Here is a 21,523-nt window from a genome sequence, read left to right as displayed (position 1 = left end):
TGACCCGTTAAAGTTGAGTACCAACACTTTTGGTTTGTCCATTGCATAAGCAAATATAATTTACGCTTCAAAAGATGAAATCTTTGACCAAATATTCTTGCAAAAACAAATTCATCATGTAGAGGTGGTTGGATGGGCGACTATCGGATCAAAACGGATTTGTATTTAAATATATAATTTTACATATAAAGTTGACCCGTTATGGCTGACTAGCAACACCTTTTGTTCATTCTACATAACCAGTATATATTCAATATAAATCTTTACCGTTCTTAAAATAAGATAACTTTTATATTTTTTATTTCACCCGTTTTGGATAAGAGCAAACCTTAACTAACCCATTTACAACAAACAAATCGTTAGGCTGCTGAAGTGGAACGGGTGACTCACGGATCAAACGGGTTTCGGTTCAAACTTGATACAGTGGAAAAATAATGATTACCTAGGTAAAAGAATGTTACATTTATTAATGTGTGGTAAAGAATATTAATCTGTTTGTTGAAATTATCTACTACTATCGGTTCGAGCCACAACAGGTTGGTTTCAATATGTGTTTTCCAATTAAACGACTTCGGGTCAACACGGGTTATTATAAATAAATCAACTAGCCTCGGGTCCAAACATGTATGGGTCGATTTGGGTTACGAGTAATATGACTTTCGGTAATACCTGTCGTTTAAATCATTTAAACCTTTTTATATTGACGATATTTTAAAAATTGTTGAAAATGACCACCTTTTGAAATTACCGGTACCTCAACTTTTTCAATTCAATTATACGAGTTGAAAACCTAACACATCTTCCTCATCAGCTTCAGTTTTGCAAGTTAAACAGTTTTTGACTCCCGAAAATAGTCAAAATTACTAATTAAGAATACTAAATACAAAGTCTATACGTATGGTGTCATCAGTTTTACCAAATTCTCTTTCAACATTTATATTTTTCAATCTTAAAATAGTTAACAAAAAGAATGACATTAAATCAATTTTGTCACAACTATTTTAGGGGTTACACCTTCACCAATAAATTGAGGATGAACATTAACATGGTATTTTAATAGACATAACGTGAATTGAAGTTCCAATCAACTTGGACGGCTGTTACAAGTAGTGGAAAATGATCAATTGAATGTTATTAACAGCCCACTCACACACATCATTGTGCAATCAATTGACCGTTACCACATATCTCCTATAATTATGACAAATGTTTGGAGTCATACTTTCCAGCACCGCAAACATCGCATAACTAAACCAGGTACGTTTTCATTCTCACTGCTTTCCTTTACATATTCAGTTAAATTGAATTTATTGATAAAAGTGTTAACTATTACTGAAAATAAGTTTAAACCTATGTTAGTTTGTGAAATGTTCAGACCTTACTCATTGCATTCATCATGTTAGGTTATTTAGAATGATATGTTAGCTTATTATTTCTTAAATTAATTACCTGCATGAAGCATTCTAATGTTTGTTCAATGCTAGACTACACTGACTTTGGATCACTAATTTTGTTTATGGTATTATTTGAAATATGTCACCAGAATATAATTTTAATTACGACGCTCAAATATAATTGGTTACAGTTTTGTTAGGATAACGTGGTCTTAATAGAACTGATATGTTATTGTCACATGATATGAAATTTACCTGTATTTTGGTTTGTAAAAAACTGGTTTCTTCTTTAAAGGTGGAGAGATTGAGTGTCGTTATGTAAATTGGTGTGACATTCTCAGAACTAAATTGATATCGTTAAAACAATAAAAAGACACAACTTACTGTGTATACAATTTAATGTAATCTTTCTTTCGGTAATTAATTTCATCTTTTACAATTAACAATCAAATCAGCTTGAACCTGTACGTTAACTAAATTTATAGGTTAATTCCCTCTTTGCACTTTTCTAACAAATTTCCGAGCATTTGATTTTCCACATCTTGACTTAGTAATTCATATGAATAAAATATACATATTAAAAATATAAATGACCACGTGATAAGGGAATGAATCATCTATTAGTTTTACATAATATAAATATTCTAACATCTTTTTATACAAAGGTGAACAACCATGAACACATACACAATAGCGGCCACTATCTCTACATATCTAATAACTTCTAACATACCACTCAAAAATTAATATATTGGTATGCTATCCTTGTTAGATATGCCACTTCACGACTCCATGAGTGCCTCCCAGTTCTTGCTTGCGATGTCTCCTGATGCAATTGTTTTTGAGATACTCACAAGACTGCCAGCAAAAGCCGTTGGGCGGTTTAAGGTTGTATGCAAGGAATGGTGTCATTTACTATCAACCAGACAATTTGAAAAGGTCCATTCCGATCGATCACTTCTTCCAAGTAACCAAAAAACACTTGTCATCCGTGACTGTTCATCCAATTGACTTTGCAACGGCCCAATACGGGCCAGGACCACCATCACATGCCCATTCTACCCTGATATTACAGGTATCTCCATTCTGTCACACATGGATGGACTCCTTTGTGCTTGGGTACATGATACACATGAATTATTCTTGTGGAATCCAACCACTACTGCGTACAAGACATTGTCAAACTCTAATGGCCGAGGCATCTTTGTAGACTCCACATGTACAATTGCTTTCTTCAAGGACCATTTGCACGACTACAAAGTCATGCACGTGATCCGGAACCAACATGCCTTCAAAGCCCATGTGTACTCCCGTTTACTAGCATGTTGGACCGAAATACCGTTCCCAGCAAAACTAGAGTACCTAGACCGCAAATTCAGTTGGTCCACCGGGACTCAATGTGGTGCGACTGTCTACTACACAATTACCCAACCGTTGATCCGAGGTAAAAATGTCATCATCGCATTCGATACCTTCTCTGGCCATGTGATAGAGCTACAGTTCCCACCAGTTCAAACAAATGGCGTTCTCGAAACCAACATGCTTACTGTTCAAGATGCTCTATACATGTTTGTAACAAATGGCCTACAAGAACGGACACTCCAACTATGGATTCTAAGACAAGACCATTGGATAAATGTCTTCACCCCTCCTCCGATCCCTCCTATAACAGAGCGTTTATGGTGCTCAATTACACACTACATGACGAATGGGAAGTGGTTTGTCATGAGTAACTCACATACCCTTTATGAAATCGACACTGATATGAGGCCTCTTCAATATTTTCATACCGTCAATTCATTGGATGCCGGTGTAGGTGCGGTGTACTTGGAAACCGTAGTGGCACCGGATATATAAACTTAGTTACTTTTCATGTTTAACAAACGCAGTTACAAAAGAACCATTTATAGTTTTTCTCCGCTTATACGTCTTTTTTAATGAAATTTAAGTTAATCGTTATATTGATTATATGTATTTGGTTGAGTTAGTGATTTTTAGAATATTACTTTAATTGACTCCTTGCTGAAAATAAAAAAATTTGGTTTATTTATTTCTTAAACTTTAAACGACTAAAAACAACCTAAAGTGTAAAACTTTATAATATTAGGCGACACACATCCATTATCAATAAAACGCAAAATACAACCATATGACCACCGACCTATCTAATATATCATGTTTCACAACCAATGATAATAATAAAAATTAAAAGTTTGTCACATGACATAAACATTGATTAAAATATAATAACAAAACCGATGCTTATTCTTTTCAAATTGTTCAACAAAATACTAAAAAGAAATTCTATAAAAAGAATACAAAATCAGCCATTCTTTAATCCAAGCGTTTTGACATTTTCGTCAAATTGGTATATTCCATTTAGATCCCAAAAAAACATAACATATTTAGTAAATCGTAATGACTAATTAATAAATTATTAACTAATTAATTAAGTATTAACACTTTTTCAATGTCAATAAGCTGACGATGGAAGGATCGCAGAGTTGGGTCCCCTTGTCAATAAGCTGATAATATAACTTCGTCCTACACAACATCTCGATCGCATACTGCTTTCAAATTGATTTTTAGGAACTATTTATCATCTATATGATTTGTGTATAACACCTTGTGATGCAAGTACAAAACTCCGTGAAAGACATGCCTAAAAGAGCAAAAATATGTACCGAAGCTACGTACACACCCCGTAAAACTTCGATTCAAGCAATCCATACAGATATACTTTTGTTTAACGTATTTCTAAGGCTGCAACCTACGTGTGTAGCGATGTGTAAAGGTGTATGCAAAGAGTGGCTCTCGGTACTTTCAACAAGAACATTTAACACATTGCATTGTCTCTACTTTCAGCGATTTTCCAACTAAAAAATCATAGTCCTACGACCGTGGCACACCGCAATCTACTCGCTTAATTCAACATACCCAGATCCTACATCAAGATTGTTGTCCCGGCTACCGTACGAGTCAAATCCATGTGAAGTTAACATTCTTACAACTATAAATGGCCTAATTTGTTTATGTTTTCGCAATACTGGAACACTTGTCATGTGGAACCCCCTAACAATCGCATATACTACTCTACCTACCACATCTACAAGAGGCATTTTCAACCCACAATCTGACACTGTTGGATTGTACTTACAAGATTCAAATCAATATACCCTCCTCCATGTAAAACGTGACCATGGGAAAACAATCGCATATACTACTCTACCTACCACATCTACAAGAGGCATTTTCAACCCACAATCTGACACTGTTGGATTGTACTTACAAGATTCAAATCAATATACCCTCCTCCATGTAAAACGTGACCATGGGAAAACAAAATTATACAAGTACTCACAAGGACTAGCTGTCTGGAAAAATATTGGAACCATAAACGAAAACAAGTTGGGAAACGAAGGATCATGAACGGACTACCGGAACTTTCAATAACGGAGTTGTGTATTTTGTTGTCAAACCCACACATTCACGGGGACGTGTCATGTTGTTCGCTTTTGATACGCAAACAGAGAAATTCCATAAAACAACCTTCCCAAAAGTTCCAACAAAACCCTCCGATGCACATTTGGTTGTTATTCACAATCACCTCCACATATTTGTTACTCATGGTTTACCTTTTTGGACTATAGATCTGTGGAAGATGATAGGTGACGCCTGGACAAAGGTATGGGTATTTCCCCCAATAAGGCATATACTATTAGGGTTGACCATAACATACATCAACACAACCCGCAAGTTTATGGCCGTCTCAAATGATGGATTTACTTATGAGATAGACACAAGTAAGAATGACGACGAATCGTACTATCATCAGTTATACTATAAAGGACATCAAGCCATTGTTTATACCAAGACTTTAGCAACCCCATAAAGATTTTGTTTTTGTACCAACTTTGAATTTACAACTTTATCATCTGCTTTATTTCAGTCATGCACAACTTATTATTTTAGGCTTACAAAAGTTTATTTCCTTGGATTCATCTTCTTTGTTATGGTTAAGACTTTATTTATACATCTTTTAGTTCAACTACAACCTATAACATGTTCTTTAAACAAATGTTTAACTCAAACTACAACATTTGATATGTTAATCAAACGCAATTAGTCCAAAAAATACACAAATACATGTATAATGCTTTTTTTATTAATTTATTTTTCGCTAATATTGTTGTCTAAAATTATTGGTATAAAAAACTACATAAACCAAACTTTACTATCGTAAACTACACGGAACAAAAATTTACTAAGGAAAATGTGGGTAACACAACGAACCACCTACTAACTGAATCACCATTGTGTCCCCGCTGCAACGCGCGAACACTCTTACTAGTAAATATATAATAACCAATTTCTCTCAATCAAGATATGCGCCCTCCATCATATTTATCATCACCTTTCATCATCTTCATAGCATGCCACAATCAACCACTACCGCCTCACCTTCCTTCAAGGCCACCAGTCTGCCACAAATGCCACCAATATCCTCAAAGATCCAAACATACAAAGGCCAAGATTCAACTTCTAGGGTTTCAGTCTTCCACTTTCACAAAGACCAATAATCTGGTGAAAGCCAAGGTGTCGAATGTGTTGGATTTAGTGGTCGGTTCGGGTCAAGTCAACGCGGACCGACCCGAATGTGACCCGGTAAGAGTTACACCAAGATTAACGAACACCGAACCCGCGTAAGTTATTAACCGGGCTAGACACGATTGAACTGGGTTCTTGGTTGGTGATTAGGCCTTGAAGCCCATTGGGTTTTGCTATGGGTTAAATCCTAACCCACATAATATATAATAACATCTTATTGTTATTATTAACTGAATTAAGAGTTAAGCTAAAACCCTAATCACCTCTACAACCACTAGCCGCCACACCCTGCTGCGGGAACAGCGCCGCCGCCGGAATCCCATTTCCGCCGAATCGCGTCACCACCGGAACCAGGTCATCGCCGGAACACCACCGCAGCCGCCGTTGCTTTGTCTCATTGTTCTGCCGCTACTGTTCGCCATACACCGCCGCCTGCCGCCGCCACCTGCTGTCGCCGGTTGCCGGAATTCGGTGTCGGGTCTCGTGCAACTTCTAGCTTGGTTCGTTAGATCTTGGTGTCTCACCCGATTTCGATAACCGAGGTATAAAGTCTTTATCTTTACTATGGTTTGGTTTAATTATATATCGTGCTCGTATAGTTGTAACCGGATCCGAGTTCGGGTTTCTAGTTCGCTTTAATAATTTGTTTTCCGCTGCGTTTTTGAATTCGTTTATATATATAAATTATTAATATTGATTAATAATTATTTAATCGAAATAATTAACTAAAACGGGTTAAAAAAAGTATGACCATTTCCGTTCCGAACCACCGTTGAAACCCAACAGTTGTATCAGACCCGCGGTTACAACGTACGAGTCGATCCCGGTTCGTTTAAACCTGATCTACATCTCAAACTTTAAATCGTTTAAAGTTTGTAGATCTAGATTAGTTTTCGGGTAATTTTGGAATTGGTCAAAATTTTGTTTATTTTATTTGACCAAGTCAAAACGATCCGAAATTTATTTATTTTTGAATATGTAAATCCGGCCCCGACCTATGTTTGTTTGGTTGTGTTTAGATCTTGAGTTGGTTTTTTGGCCATATAGATGGTTCAACATTGTAATCGGTTATTTTTAGTTTTCGGTTTTCTTTTGGCCATATTGGATGGTTCAAATTTGTAATAGGGCAATAATATGTTAGTTTGTAAATTTGTAATAAAGAAGACGTGATAATAACCGAGGACGACCTCATGGATTTCTTGGAGTTAGTGGGAGTTCGGACAAGATGACGGGATGCACCTTGAAGTCCATCCTTGTGGTTGTTTTGTGTTGTAAACCCCTTGACCCGATCAGTCTCCCTAATTGGCTCTAGCGAGACCGATCACCTTTTGGCCTGAAGGATTTACATATTATTTATTTGCTATTTTGGTTGCTTGGTTTGTTTATAATAGGATTATATTAACACCAACTTAATACCAAATAAAATTGGAAAATAAACATTTTTAATTAACCATTTATGTTTTGCAAATTAAAAGCGTTTTGATTTCCAAAACTAACAACTTAATAGTTTTCTATTAACTTAAAATTGGTTAGTAATGTCGCGACAAACTTAGTTTTAATAGGTTATTTAAAACTAAGTGTCCTGAGAGATGAAAGGGTTCATCAATTCGTCCCGATAATAAATACAGTAAAATTTGACTTTTACTCTATTTGGTAATTATAAAATTAATCCAAATTTAAAAACCAATAGTTTATGCCAATCCTACTACAAGACACACTTGAGGCATACTGCGAAATTTCGAGTGTTGGAGCTACAGCACCGCACTTGTTTTCTAGCCTATCCCATCAAGGTGAAAGCGTTTCCTTGACACATCCGACGCTTTCACATGTCACTATACTAGGACAACTATTACTTTACTCTCCTGTTACGTGCTAAAGTTGTTTGGAGACTTAAAGTGGGCAAAGATGAGGCTAAACATATCTATATAGAAAATCGTTGTCCCTATAGGCCTCATAACTGAGAGTTGTGCTCTATTCACAATTGACAATCGTTGTCGGTCTACCTAACCAATTATTAATGTTGTGTGGTACAGCTGCCTTTAATAACTGGAAGCCAGATTCTCATACTCCTATTTGATTAATGTTATTGGGTCATTAATAATAGGATTACAACATCGAAAATACTAATTAAATTTACTTTTGCTTTATTAATCAGATGTCTTCAAACGAAAATTCACCCTACGCCCTTAAGTCTATCCTTGAGAAGGAGAAACTAAACGGTACCAACTTCATCGAATGGCATCGCAACTTAAGACTCGTTCTTACTATGGCAAAGTGCCTGTATGTTCTCGATGGACTTGTTCCAAACGAGCCTGAAAACAACACAGCCACTGCTCGAAAAGCTCTTGACAAGCATAGGGATGACTCGGATGAGGTCTCCTGTATTATGCTAGCCACCATGACTTCTGAGCTTGCTAAAGGCTTAGAAGACTTCGGTGCCTATGAGATGATGGAACAACTCAAGGGCATGTTCCAGAAACAAGCCCGTCAGGAACGATTCGATACCATGAAACAACTCATAAGTTGCAAGATGGCAGAAGGGTCTCCCGTCAGTGCACATGATGTTAAGATGAAGGAGCACATCGATCAGCTCAAGAAACTTGATTATCCCATGCTTGATGAGATGGCATCGGATTTCATCCTCAACTCTCTCCTCAGTTCTTACGACCAGTTCGTAATGAATTTCAACATGAATGGTTGGGTAAAGACAGTGCCAGAGCTGCACAACATGCTCAAAACGGCTAAGATGAACATTCCTTCTAGGACCAATCAAGTTCTGATAATCCGATCTGCTGGTGTAAAGAAGCCCAAACCCAAGAATCAAGGTTATAAGGGAAAAGGCAAGAAGAAAGTTACTGTTGCTGCCAAATCTGCCACCAACACTAACAAGAAAGTTGCAAAGGCACCACCGCCGCCTCCTGATGAGCGCCAGTGCTTCAAGTGCAACAAGATGGGGCACTGGATGCGTAACTTCCCCGAACATCTAGCTGAGCTAGCAAAGAGGAAGGCCAATGGTGAAGGCTCTTTTCAAGGTATTTCCATATACGTTATTGAACTTTTCACTGTCTCTAGCAACACATGGGTATTTGATACCGGATGTGGTTTCCACATTGTTATTGTCTTGCAGGAGCCTGAGAAGTGGAAGAAACTGAATAAAGGCAGCATGGAACTCATCGTTGGAGATGGGAAGAGAGTACCAGTTCTGGAAACTGGAGTTTTTCATTTTACTTGTCCATCTGGCATAGTTTTTCCTTTGAATAATTGTTTGTATGCTCCTAGTTTGAGCAGAAACATTATTTCATTTTCATTGTTGCTTGAACATGGTTTTAAGTACGTTTTTAATTACATGACTATTTCTGCTTACTTAAATGATATATTTTATTTTGAGGCTAAACCTCGAAATGGTATTTATGAGATTGATGTTCAACCTAACAATAACGTATATCATCTTTCAAAACGTATCAAGACTAGCGTCAATGATACTTTTCTATGGCACTGCCGACTTGGCCACATAAGCAAGGCAAGAGTTAAAAGACTCCAATCCGAAGGGATTATTGAATCCATAAGACCGGACTCGTTTGATGATTGCGAATCTTGCTTAGCTGGCAAACTCGCCAAAGACTCCTTCACTCATAAAAGTGAACGAGCAAGTGATCTGTTAGGACTCATACATTCTGATGTATGTGAACCTTTCAGAACCATGACTAGAAACCATGAAAGATACTTCATTTCTTTTATCGACGATTATAGTCGATACGCTTATGTGTATCTTATGAAACACAACCACGAAACTTTTGAAAGGTTCAAAGAATTTCAAAGCGAAGTGGAAAAACAACTTGGTAAAACCATTAAAATGCTTCGATCAGATCGAGGTGGAGAGTATCTCAGCTCAGAATTTATCACTCATCTAAAAGAGCATGGAATTGTTTCACAGCTCACTCCACCTGGCACACCCCAACATAATGGCTTGAGCGAGAGGAGAAATCGAACTTTGCTAAACATGGTTCGATCGATAATGTATAGAACTAACTTGCCTCACTCCTTATGGGGTTATGCCCTTATGACCGCCGCCCGCATTGTCAATCTAGCTCCAACTAAGAAGATAAACAAAACCCCATATGAGATATGGCATAAGGGAAAGAAGCCCAAATTGTCTTACCTTAGAGTATGGGGATGTGATGCTTACATCTCAAGTGAGTCTGATGACAAACTTGATCCCCGCGACGTAAAAGTTGTTTTCGTCGGATACTATAACCAAAGCGGTTATTACTTCTTTCATCCTGATACAAATACGATTTCTATCATGAGGAAAGGCCGCTTTCTTGAGAAGAAATTTTTCAATCGAGGAACTGGAGATAACGTTGTTGAACTTGAAGAAATTCAAGACCACAAACAACCGCTGAGGAAGTTGGAGCCTCTGATCAACAAGTTGTTGTTGCTGATACATCAGACGGGAACACAAGCGTTCGCAGAAGTAGTAGGACTCCTGTACCAAATTCTAGATACCTATGGCATTTAGATGGTCCCGAAGTCTTATTAGTAGCCGAGTCTGGAGACGAGCCTACTAACTACAAATCTGCTATCTTGGATCCGGAATCCGAGAAATGGCAAGATGCCATGAACGCCGAGATGCAATCCATGCAGGATAACCAAGTCTGGAACTTGGTTGAGCTACCCCCCGATAGTCGGGCAGTAGGGAGCAAATGTATTTTTAAGAGAAAAACCGACATGCATGGAAATGTGCAAACTTATAAGGCACGGCTCGTCACGAAAGGTTTTACTCAAACTCAAGGTGTTGACAATGATGAAACCTTATCTCCTGTTGCTATGACTAAGTCAAGGATATTACTTGCCATAGCCGCGTACTATGACTATGAGATATGACAAATGGATGTCAAAACCGCTTTTCTTAATGGACATCTTTCTGAAAATGTTTATATGGTTCAACCTGAAGGTTTTGTTGATCCTAAATATCCTAATAGGGTTTGCAAATTAAATAAGTCCATTTATGGACTTAAGCAAGCATCTCGAAGCTGGAATCTTCACTTCGATGAGAAAATCAAAGAGTTTGGTTTTGTCAAAAATGAAGATGAGCCTTATGTTTACAAAAAGGCTAGTGGGAGCACTATATCATTCCTCATATTGTATGTGGATGATATACTGATCATTGGAAACAACATTCCTATGCTTAAGGAAGTTAAGCACTGGTTGGAATCTTGTTTTGCAATGAAAGATCTTGGAGAAGCCGCTTATATTCTAGGAATAAAGATCTATAGAGATAGATCTAAGCGGATTCTAGGGCTAAGTCAAAGTACTTACATAGAAAAAGTGATGGCACGCTTCTCAATGGAAAACTCCAAGAAAGGAGCTGTTCCAATGACTAAAGGAACCATGTTGAGCAAATCGCAATCTCCGGCAACGGACATTGAATCTAAACGTATGCAAGCAATTCCATATGCTTCTTCGGTTGGCTCTATCATGTATGCTATGTTATGTACTAGACCTGACGTCTCGTATGCCCTGAGCATGACCAGTCGTTTTCAGCAGAGTCCTGGCATTGCCCATTGGACTGCTGTGAAGAACATTCTAAGGTACTTGAATAGGACCAAAGATATGTTCTTGGTGTTTGGGGGAGTGGAAGAGGAGCTCACTGTAAAGTGTTACACTGATGCTAGCTTCCAGACTGACCGAGATGAATCTCGCTCACAGTCGGGTTTCGTTTTCACTCTTAATGGAGGAGCTATTTATTGGAAGAGCTCCAAGCAGAGTGTAGTGGCGGATTCTACCACCGAATCCGAATATATAGCGGCATCAGATGCTGCTAAGGAGGCTGCTTGGATGAAGAAGTTCATCACCGATCTCGACGTGGTTCCGAGTATTCGCAAACCAATCGAGGTGTTCTATGATAACACATGTGCTATTGCTCAAGCCAAAGAGCCAAGGTCTCATCACAGGACCAAGCACATTCTGAGGAAGTTCCATCTTATTCGGGAAATATTGGGACGAGGTGACATCGTGATAAGCAAAGTTGACACAGATCAAAATCTAGCTGACCCGTTCACTAAGCCGATGACTCAAGACAAGCATGATCAACATAGAGATGCTATCGGGCTTAGACTTGCTAGTGATTTATTTTGATTTAGTATTTAGATGTATGAACATTTAAACGGTTGTACTTATCAGTTCACTTTTGATTTAATGGTTAAATGCAAACGTTGAATAATACAACTGTGTTCCTTTTAATACGTTTAATCCGTGAATATTGTATTCTAAATTATCCATAGTCGGTCAGACTGGTGGGAACGACTCTGAATTAAGACTATTCTGACTTTGGACTCAAGCGGTTGACTTCCAAAGTTACAGACCTTATTATGAATGACGTTGGATGTAACTCGCATCAAATCATCTTCATGGATCTTGATCATAAGATGTTTTGATAATAGTATGCTCATTTAGTATCCTTAGACCTGAGATGCATATTGGAACTTTCGTTTACCGAGGAATATTCTTTGATCATGTTAACCGCTTTTGCGTAACTGCCAGCCATAAAAGCGTTGATTGGGAATGTTCTAAAGTTCAGTGGGAGTTGTGTAACGATTCAGGCAGAATCAGATATACCCTAACCGGTATATACTATTGATGTGTTATTTAATAATGAATATGTGAATTATAATGTGTTTATACAAGTATGTATGATTCACAGTACGGATTATACTCTATTATACAGTTAATCGTATTGGAAATACGATTAACCGATGAACGATTATTGAAACCCGAAAGAATCGAGGATACATTATAGACGAGATACATAATATTTAGTGATGTTTACGAAGTGTTAAAGCTTCGGGATAAGTGAATTAAAGCACAGAAAAAGAAATTTCGATTAATGGTACGTCGGTACGTTAAACGAAACCTTTAATACCAAACCAAGCAAGAGATGATCGATCAAGCCGAAAAAGATGCACAATTATTAATAATATGATGTTTCAAGTCAATAAATGTCATGGTTTAAGTTTTTAAAGTTTTTAAATCGGTTTTATATAAATTTCATTTTTTAGCCGAAAAACGACCGTTTTAGCCTCGTTTTAAGCCAAATTAGACATTTAACCGAAAAATGAACTGAACCAGATTATCCAAAACATTATCCAGATTACGGATATCCAAATGAGTGGCCACAAATGAAGAGGTGGGTCCCACCCCACCCCTCCATGAAGCCGATCGGAATTAAGGGGTGTTACCCCATTCCATTTTTCTTTTTTACACCAACACATTCAACAATCCACCAATTCTCTCAACAATTTCATCCAAAAACCGAGAGTTCTAGCAAGAAAAACAAGGTAATGATCGAGATATTCACGTGTTCATCTTCGTTTCTCGAGTTTTATTGCAAGAAAATGAGGTTTCAAGTGAAAAAGGGTGAAAACCCGAGATGAAACCGATTCTTGCATGATCAAGTGATGTATACGGGTTATATAAGGGATCTTGGTCCAAGAAAGGAGATAAACGAACCAAAAACGAATTTTTACGGTTTAAATCTTTGTTTTTATATCATAACCGAAACCATGAAAGAAATGGCTTGATTGTGGGTGTAATTTGCTTGGTGTGGTGTTATTGTGCTTGTAGGTGTTGTATCTAGTTGATAGCAAAGGCTAGAAAGCGAGATCCTTGCGATTGAAGCTAGAAACACAAGGTAGTTCGGTTTTTGTGTGATGATTAAGTTTTGGACAGATTGTGACTCGTTTAGAGTTAGGTCATGAAATTTTACAGAGGTGTTAGATATATGAAAATATGAGTTCTGTGAATGTTTGGTAATTTTTGGACAAAGGATGAATATTTGGTGAATTTAATGCTCGGTTTTGACCAAAAATGGTGAAAAATAGATAAATATCATGAACAATTCTGGAAAATTTCAGATAAGCTTTTTATAATATGTATAAGTCACACACAAAATTTGAGGTCAGTTGGAGAAGTCTAAGTAGGCTTTTCGGTTAAACGAGTTCTAGGGTTTTCTAGCTCGGTTTTAGTGAAAATGGCATGTAAAATGAGATTTTGGTTCTGGAAAACTTACAGGGGACTATGTGGATGGCATGGGTCATCCAGGAAAAATTTGGGATTTTTCTAAGATCGGTTGGTATTTACGACATATTTAGTGTTTAAATGGTGTTTAAAAATAGATAAATAAATTTTAAATATAAAAATTAATTCTGGAAATATTTTTATAAAAATCCCCACTGTCAAAAAGTGATTTATACAATATTTCAAGATCCGAGATTAAACGGATATTTATTTGTGCTAAAAAGAAGATAAAAAACAAACTTTTAAAGCTTAAAACGCGTAAACCGGTAAAGTTCGCCTAAGCGAGCTGACTGGTGTATAAAAACCCAAAAAATGAACCATTTTCATATAATTGAGTTAAACAAGTAAAAATGAATCATCCGAAAATAATTCGGATGATTTGGGTAATCTTAAACGATTTAACAGTTTCCGTTGCACAAAGGACGGAAACGGGTCCCGCGGCCGATCGGGGCGTCTAAATCGAGCTCTAAATTCACAACCTTAATTAAATTGTCAGTCAACAACTATTTTCGGGTCGTGTGTGACCAAACTCATTTTTGAAACGTGAAAACGGATAACCGTGCTAGGCACGCAAAACGAGAAAAACGACTAATAGTAATTTTGACCAGTGAACTCTAAACGATATCACAATCTGAGTCCTGAGAAGTGTTTCTGGGTTAACATTGCCCCCGGAACGGTTACAGTACTGGGTTAACAGTGTCCCCGGATGTACCGGTTAACACGGCTAAAGTTATATTAATAATGATTGAATAGTAACGAATTTAGGGATCGTATTACAGATCCGGATTAGTAGCTGTGTATTGTGTTACTGCTTGCTTACGTTAAGGTGAGTTTCACGAGCCCCTTTTCTGAATTGTTTTAAATATTTTCCCGGGGCGGAAAGCATGCTATTACTGAAATGTTTAAGTACATACTGAACGCATGGATTTGCGTGGATTTATATATACTTTATTGTACGGGAATCGTACGGAAATGTACTAAGATGGTAATTGTCTGAGTTGCTAACATTGTAAGGCCCCGCAACACGAGTGATTAACTGAAAGCCGGTAGAGTGTGAATAGTACTATTGGTCTGACAAACCCAACTGGTCCGGCATGGATTTGCTGATGTTTCCCAGCCAGTTGCACATGTCTATTTTGTTGTTCTATATATTTTGCTATGTAATGTTAGACATAGCGGTTTGGGGCAGGTCCGTGGGCGGGGGATATGCCACGGGGGTTGTGTGTGATAGTCAGAGGTTTCACTTGTGGGCTCAGCATAATTACATCGCTAATATATGATGATTATAATGATTTATCACTGTTGTTTAAATTAGTGAAACTCACCAACTATTCGTAGTTGACCCGTTTTCTTTCCATGCTTTCTAGGTACTCCCAAACTGGAATAAGTGCTACATGCTTGATGATGCGTGCTTTTTGTGAAAGCTTAGTGATCAGTTTGTATTAATTAACTTAATGTAATGTTAGTAAAAATTATGTGCTATCGCCTAGACGGTAACTAAACTCGGAACAATGTATTGTGATGTAATTAATGTAGTGGTGTTTTCTTTATAAGCATTGCTGTTGATATCAGACGTGTCTGTTGCATCCCGTTTACGTTTTCGCTGCGGTTACGGGGTGTTACAGAACTTGGTATCAGAGCCATTGGTTATAAAAGAATTAGGATGTCTTTAAAAAGATACCTAAAATATAACCAGTAGCTCAAGTATTATAGGATCTGAATATCAACTAATAATATATAGTGACGAGATCTGGATGAACTTGGATGGACAAGTGAGTTATAATGGTCCGGAACATAATAACAGACTTGTCCGCACGAGGGAATTCAGGGGAAGTCACGGGGAACATTAATAGGTAAAATCGGCAACATATGTGTAAGTATATGATAATATTTTTATGTGACAAGGTTGTATAAGTGTGTGTATATTAATTTAATTATGATTTACATTATGGAAGAAACTATATGTTTGCTAACTTGTGTACAGGTAAGGATGTCGAGGTCTCGAAGTTTGTCCATGGAAGAGGACCCGGTGGAGACCAGTTCCGGGGACTCTAGGAGCTTACACTTAGCTTCCAGCACTAAGCCTAGTGAGACTAGCCGTAGGAGTGCTAGCCTGTCCGTCCCTACTAGGGTTGCCAGGTCCCCCACCCCACCCGCACCACAGGTCACCCCTACCCCTCCCAGACCCGGTCCCCGCCTCACGGCGCGGATCATTGCCCCTTATGTCCCACCTACCTTTACCCCACCCAGACCTACTTTCCACAGGGGCGAGTCCTCCCGCCCCCAGCCCGAGCCTGTGCCTCCACCCGTGTGGGGTACCCCTAGGCTGGAGAGGGATGAGCGTCCCTCCATCGAGGCTGCATGGCTCCGAGTGCTCACCGAGCAGATGAATGAGCATACCACCGCCTTGACGGTGGGTATCCAGAGGAGGAATCACTTGGCGGACTGCATACTGGACAGCCAGTATGCGATCGCTCAGCTGAGGAGGGAGGACGCATACTCCCAGTGGATGATTGACCGGATGGAGACACGGATCCGGGGTTTGATGACGGTGTTGGTGGTGATGGTGGCAGTGATGGTGTGGTTGGTATACCACCATGTTTAGTTTGTTAGGATGGTAGTAGTCAGGGTCTGCTTTTTGATACTCCGTGTAAGCAGTTAGTGGCGATGCTAACATAGAGTGAATCTTGGGTAGTTATAGTACAGCCACTAGCCCATAGGGGGTCTCTTTTTGGGAATATCATTGTAGATACTTTTGATGTATCATTCAAGCACTGACCCATAGCGGGTTATGTCGAAATGATGCCGATGTAGGACCGATGTATGAAAACTTAATCTAGGGGCTGATGTTTATGTAATGTGTACTGATGTTTATGTAATATGTACTAATGTTTATTAATGAATGGAATATGTGTTGTGTATTGAGATTGGAAATTGTATTAATTATATGTGTTTTCTTAATGTTGTGTAGAATGGCACCAAAACGGTCGGCTCAAATGTCAGAAGTGGATGTGAGTCGTCTGATTGCTCGGCAGTTAGAGGCGGCGATACCGGATATAGTATCGCACATCGCCGCCAGTATTAATAATACGACCAATCCAGCCCCTGCGAGCAATCAAACGACCACCAATAATGATGGGGAACAAAATGTGAACCCTCCACCGAACGGTAACCCGATTCCGAGTAATGACGCACCGCCTAGGGTGGTCGTTACAGACAGTAATGGCCCAATACCTAGTGTAGAAACGAACTGCACTGAACCGACTCCTGCAACAAGGGGATGTTCAATTAAAGATTTTATGTTGTGCAAGCCCCTAGAATTTAGCGGGTCTGAGGGACCCAATGGGTTGGTTAAGTGGATTGAGAAAATAGAGTCTGTTGTGAACATCAGTAACTGCCCTGAGGATTATATTGTTAAGTATGCTACCTGCACGTTCACGGACCATGCCTTGACATTGTGGAACACAATAGTGCAGACTCGTGGTCAAGCAGCGACAAACCGCATGACCTGGGCAGAACTCAAGGCCCTTGTGCTGGAACATTTCTGCCCGAAAAACGAACTGCAGAAGTTAGAAAACGAATTGTGGAACCTGGAGATGCAGGGGGCAGACCACTTGGGTTATACGAACCTATTTAATGAGTTGTCACGATTGGTGCCATGGTTGGTCACCCCAGAGTCAAAGAGGGTTGAGCGTTATATATGGGGACTAACTCCAGTAGTAAGGAGTATAGTCAACGCTGGGGGACACCAGACGTTTGAGGGTGCGGTGACGCAAGCTGGTATCGTCACATACGATTTCGTGAGGAGTGGGTCACTGAAGGTGGCAGGAGAGTCTGCTGGGGGAAAGCGAGGTACGTATGACAATAGGATCCAGGAGAAGCAACAAAATAAACGTGCTCGGCCCGCTGCCCAGAACTACGCCATGACTAGTTCAGGCGGAAGGCAGGAACCGCAGACAAGGACGTTTCCTAGGTGTGGGAAATGCGGTTACCAGCATGGTGGCGAGTGCAGGGGGTAGTGTGCCACCGGTGTGGCAGAAATGGGCACTACGCACCGAGTTGTAGGACAAACCTGAACAATCTGAACCGACAACCGCAACCTATCCGTGCGCAGCCATTTAGGACCCAACCAGCCCGACAACAAAACCCACAAGGAAACCAAATGATGACCACCAGCCGTGCTTGCTTTGAATGCGGCAGCACAGATCACTTCAAGAGAAACTGCCCGAAGCTGAACCAGGGAGGAAATGGGAGGCAAACCATGGGTCAGGCATCGTCGTCCAATTCGGCGAGAGGCCGAGCATTTGTGATGGGGGCGAACGAAGCACGCCAGGACCCCAGCGTAGTGACAGGTACATTCCTCGTCTCTGATCATTACGCTTCTGTATTATTTGATACGGGCGCCGATAGAAGTTTTGTCTCTGTTAAATTCCTATCGATAGCAAACCTTCCGATTAGTGAAACCATAGAACCTTACACCGTAGAAGTCGCTAACGGTAAAACTATGATAGTTAATCAGATAGTTCGGAATTGCCCTTTTATTCTGAACAATCAATCCTTCCTGATTGACTTATTACCGGTAGAACTAGGTAGTTTTGACGTAATAGTGGGAATGGATTGGTTAGCACGTAACAAAGTCGAAATAAACTGTGAAAAGAAAATCGTCAAGATCCGGGGTGTCAGATGACGAAGAGGTGTTAGTGCAAGGAGAGAAGTCAGGCACAATGATACCATTTATATCCCACCTCAAGGTGTTAAAATATATACGCCAGGGCTGCGTGGCGTATCTAGCAAGCTTGACGGCCACAGATTCTGATGAGAAACGGGTGGATGATATCCCGGTGGTACGCGAATTTCCACAAGTTTTCCCAGAAGAACTTCCTGGATTACCGCCAACCCGACAGGTCGAATTCAGAATCGATTTATTACCTCAAGCTGGCCCTGTTGCTAAAGCACCCTACCGACTTGCACCGTCCGAGATGCAAGAATTATCCAATCAGTTACAAGAATTGTTAGATAAAGGATTTATACGTCCTAGTTATTCCCCGTGGGGTGCACCTGTATTATTCGTGAAAAAGAAGGACGGGAGCCTTAGAATGTGCATTGATTACAGGGAGTTGAACAAGTTAACAATCAAAAATAGGTACCCTCTTCCTCGAATTGATGATCTGTTTGACCAGCTGCAAGGTGCGAGCTATTTCTCAAAAATCGATCTTAGATCGGGATACCATCAGGTTAGAATTCAGGAAGAGGATATCCCAAAAACCGCATTCCGGACTCGCTACGGCCATTACGAGTTCTTAGTTATGCCTTTCGGGCTAACAAATGCGCCGGCAGTGTTCATGGACCTCATGAATCGAGTCTGTAAACCCTATCTCGACAAATTCGTCATCGTGTTTATTGACGATATTCTGATTTACTCGAAAAGTAAAGAAGAGCACGAGCAACACTTAAGAATAATTTTAGAGCTTCTGATCAGGAGAAGTTGTACGCAAAATTCTCCAAGTGTAACTTCTGGTTACAAGAAGTGCAGTTCCTCGGTCATGTTGTAAACCATCAAGGAATACACGTTGATCCGAGTAAGATTGAAGCAATTAAGAATTGGCAAGCGCCTAAATCACCAAAGGAAATCCGCCAATTCTTAGGCTTAGCTGGATATTATCGTCGATTCATAGAGAACTTTTCCAGCATCGCCCAACCTTTAACTCTCCTGACTCAAAAGGATCGAAAGTATGAATGGGGAGAAGAGCAGGAGACGGCGTTTCAAACGCTAAAACAAAAATTGTGCCAAGCGCCGATTTTAAGTCTCCCCGATGGAGACGATGGTTTTGTCGCGTATTGTGACGCATCGCGTAGAGGGTTAGGATGCGTGTTGATGCAGAATAATAAGGTTTTAGCCTATGCTTCCCGACAGTTAAAAGTACACGAGAAAAATTACACTACTCATGACTTGGAACTGGGAGCGGTTATCTTCGCACTTAAAATCTGGAGACATTATCTCTACGGTACGAAGTGCACCATCTTCACCGATCATAAAAGTTTGCAGCACATATTCGACCAGAAAGAACTGAATATGAGGCAACGAAGATGGGTCGAGTTGTTAAGCGATTATGACTGTGACATCCGTTATCACCTCGGCAAGGCTAACGTCGTAGCCGATGCCTTGAGTAGGAAAGATCGGGTTAAGCCATTGCGAGTGCGAGCGCTGGGGATGATAGTCCAGTCGAACCTTTCGGACCTGATTCGAGTCGCTCAACGTGAGGCGTTGAAAGAGGAACAATTGGGAAAGGAGGGACTTTACGGCAATGAGAAGAATTTCGAACAGCGCGTGGACGCAATTCTCTATTTCAAAAATCGGGCTTGGATCCCGACCCACCTTGATCTTCGTGAATTAATAATGGACAAAGCGCATAGATCAAAATATTCCATACATCCGGGATCGGATAAGATGTACAAGGATGTGAAGGAGTTCTACTGGTGGCCGGGTATGAAAAAGGATATCGCAACGTATGTCGGTAAATGTACGACTTGTGCGAGAGTTAAGGCAGAGCACCAGAAACCCTCGGGAATGTTACAACAACCGGAAATTCCCGAATGGAAGTGGGAGCAAATCACGATGGATTTTGTGACACATCTTCCTAAAACGTCCCGAGGACATGATGCAATTTGGGTAATCGTGGATCGATTAACCAAATCGGCACATTTTATCCCGATTAGGAATAATTATAACACTGAGAGACTTGCGCAGATTTATATAAATGAAATTGTGTCCCGTCATGGGATACCCATCTCAATCATCTCCGATCGGGATAGCCATTTCACCTCCAATCTTTGGCAAGCTGTGCAAGAAGCGCTGGGAACGCGCATTGATTTAAGCACAGCCTACCACCCTCAGACCGATGGTCAATCTGAGAGGACCATCCAAACCCTGAAGGATTTGCTTCGTGCATGCGTACTGGATTTTAAGGGAAATTGGGATCAACACCTCCCACTCGTTGAGTTTTCCTACAATAACAGTTACCATAGCAGTATAAAGGCAGCGCCATACGAAGCATTGTATGGTCGGAAGTGCCGATCACCACTCTGCTGGACTGATGTGGGCGACACTCAGGTTATTAGATCGGACCTGGTCCAGGAAACGACCTGCAAAATCCTTGAAATTAGGAACAATCTGAAGGCCGCGCGGGATCGGCAGAAGAGTTATGCCGATACCCGTAGAAAACCGTTGTCGTTTGAGAAAGGCGATAAAGTGTATTTGAAAGTATCACCTTGGAAGGGTGTAGTCAGATTTGGAAAGGCGGGGAAGTTAGCCCCGATATATATTGGACCATTCAATATTACTGCAAAAATCGGTCCTGTAGCATACCGATTAGAACTACCCGATGAGCTGAGTGCAGTTCACAACGTGTTTCACGTATCGAACTTGAAAAGATGTCTGGCAGATG

Source organism: Bidens hawaiensis, unplaced genomic scaffold (genome assembly GCF_021521415.1).
Source record: "Bidens hawaiensis isolate Kalapana, Puna unplaced genomic scaffold, B.hawaiensis_p1.1 tig00007125_1, whole genome shotgun sequence".
NCBI classification, from domain to species: Eukaryota; Viridiplantae; Streptophyta; class Magnoliopsida; order Asterales; family Asteraceae; genus Bidens; species Bidens hawaiensis.
This window is presented reverse-complemented; position numbering follows the sequence as displayed.